Below are 3,146 nucleotides of genomic sequence, written 5' to 3' on the forward strand. Positions count from 1 at the left end.
TTTTGGGATTTTTGGTGTAGAATTAACCATATTTTTATAAAAAATTAGGAAAAAATTAAATATTTAAAAAAATAGTTGCCGGTATTGTAAAAACTTCACTGTACCTAAACTTTATTGACTGACTGTATATCTTATTTAAGTTAAGTACGACAAAAACTTTCGAAGTACTTCATATACATATAAGCTTAAAAAGAACTGAATTTACTTAAAAATCAATATGCTTAAATTTAGACAAGTAAGACAAAGTGAACTAATATTTTTACTTTTGTTTTTACTTACTACTTAAGTTTAATACTACTACTACTACTAATGTGGTTTATAAATTTTTAATAAATGCGTTTAAACATTTGTGATTGTATTGTCCTTCCTTCAACCGATCGTATTTAATATAGAAGGGAAATGTTTTGACAAGCCTGATTAGAAATGTTCATCTAAGGTGACGAATTTATAACAGGTTGGGAACTACATATAAAAAATGGATGCAGATCGAACTAGCTCTCATCTGTCGAATTAGGAACTGATTTGGAACTAAAGAAAAGGGGATGCAGAGCGAACTAGATCTCATCTGTCGAATTAGGAACTGATTTGGAACTAAAGAAAAGGGGATGCAGAGCGAACTAGATCTCATCTGTCGAATTAGGAACTGATTTGGAACTAAAGAAAAGGGGATGCAGAGCGAACTAGATCTCATCTGTCGAATTAGGAACTGATTTGGAACTAAAGAAAAGGGGATGCAGAGCGAACTAGATCTCATCTGTCGAATTTGGAACTGGGTCGAAACTATAGAAAAAGGGATGCAAAACGAACTAGATCTTATCTGTCGAATTTAGAACTGGTTCGGAACTAGAGCCAAAGGGATGCAACGGGGACAATTGACACTTCCTAGGACATCGCAATGTTAAATTCGCCAGCCGCTAGCATGCAAAAGAGAATTAACGCGCACTAGCCATGGTTCCAAACGCACTAGAACCGAACCAGTTCCGCACTAGTTCGTTTCCCTACAGGGTATGTATGTGACCAGAACATCGAGCTGAGCCGACTTAGGCATATGGCAACCGAACTTCACATGACTTTGAAATTTGGTGTGTTCACATACATATCTATGATAGTTGCTTATAGTAAAGTAGATATACTTTTGTAAAAGAGGCGTGGCACTTCCTATGGGTGTGAAATTTTTAATCACCCATAACTTCGAAATCATGCGTCACATGAATTTGAAATTTCGTATGAAGACGTATCCATCGTAGGCGCTTACAGTAGGGTATATCGATGGCTGAGTGGACGATCGACCTATCTTGGCAGCCGGTTCGAAAACGCCCTATCTTAGAAAACTTTTCAAGAACGCCCTACTTCAGAATTTTATTGAAAAACAATCTATTTCAGAATTTTATTGAAAAAAACTCTATCTCAGAATTTGTTGAAGAACGCCCTATCTCAGAATTCGGTTCAAAAGCGCCCCATCTCAAACGAAAATACATTGAAAATAAGCTGAGATAGGGCGTTTTTGAATCGACAGCTGGGATAGGGCAGTATTCAACAAAATTCTGAGATAGGGTGTTTTCCAATCAAATTCTGAAGTAGGGCGTTCTTGAAAAGTTTTCTGATATAAAACGATGTTGAAAAACTTTCTGAGATAGGGCGCTTTCGAACTGGCTGCCGAGATAGGTCGATCTTCCACTCAGCCATCGATATATGAATGAGATTGTACAAGGGGTCAAGGCACCTACCATATGCGTGAAACTTTTAATCTGCAATAACTTCGGAACCGTAAGTCACACGGCTTTTAAATTCGGCGGGAAGACAGATCTGATAGATTTTTAAAGTAAAGTATCCATATCTATCTATACAATACGTGTTACAGTTCGGACGTGTTTTCTCATCGCTCCGCTTTGTGCGCTAATTTACTAATAATCCAAGTAACTTTTATCTATCGATGCTGGTATGGTGCTTACATTGAGACAGTGACTCCTAACATAGTGATTTACTCACAATAAAATTGTTCATTGTTTAAATTCTAAAAATTAATATGCCAACCAAATAAAAAGAATAAACCAACCAAAGGTGCTATGTGCGAATTAAAAGGCGTTTTTTCATTTAGACTGTGTTGGTGTTATGCCGGCTGATCTTGACTTTCTACTTTCGGCTGACAAGCCGTTCTTTTGCAAACTTTGCCTGGATAAGCGCCGTAAATCTAATCGCTCGCCTCCACCATCCGCAGCCTCGGCTGAGAACGTTATTAACTCAGCCTCGTCTGACTCTCAAAAATCATTCGGAAGCTCAAACGATCTCAATAACAAGCAGCAAATTACCTTGCTTACAGTGTTTAAAGAAATTGCCTCCCTTAGAAGTGAGAATGCCCGTGTGTTATCATTGGTTGATGCTTTGACGATGATAATAACCAGCTAATGCAAAAGTTCGATGCCCTGCATGCACAAACTCTTTCACTGCAGGCTAAACTCAACAATAGAGATGCTAGCATATCGTCACTTACATCGGAAATAAAAACTCTTCGTGCATGGGACTAATGCTGAAATGTTATCACCGAATTCGCTTACCGGTGCCATTCGCAATCAAATAGGTGTGGATATCTCTCTTTCCAATCTGCCAAATGTTGACGCCTTTGTTGATGGTGACTCTGCTGAGACCTCAGCTGTTGCTGGTGTGGCCGCTAAAAATATACTAGCTAATGCAGCTGCGAATACCATTATCGATGTGAATAATGCTGAGTGGATTGAAGTGGGAAGGCGTAAACATAAGAAGTCAGCTGTCATATTTGGTTTTAATACTAACACCGATCTCAANTCATATTTGGTTCTAATACTAACACCGATCTCAACGTTGCTATACCTAACTCTTGGTTTCATCTGTCATCTTTTTTGCCATCTGTTACTGAGGAAGATATTACTAAGTATGTATCTAAACATACCGGCATCAATGCTGCGGAACTCTTTTGCTACAAACTAATAAAGAAAAAAAACTCTAGTACTCTAAAGCGAATCAATTTTAAGCTTGGTGTACCTATCATGACGTAGTACTTAATGCTTCAGTGTGGCCGAGGGATGTAAGAATCAAGCCGTTTCATTTTTTCCAAAAGCGGGGGTCCAAGACACCCAGCCCATAATTGAAAGTGTTCAAACTAATGATCT

Source organism: Rhagoletis zephyria, unplaced genomic scaffold (assembly GCF_001687245.7).
Source record: "Rhagoletis zephyria isolate East Lansing unplaced genomic scaffold, Rhagoletis_zephyria_1.1 Rzeph_scaffold_07562, whole genome shotgun sequence".
Taxonomy (NCBI): Eukaryota; Metazoa; Arthropoda; class Insecta; order Diptera; family Tephritidae; genus Rhagoletis; species Rhagoletis zephyria.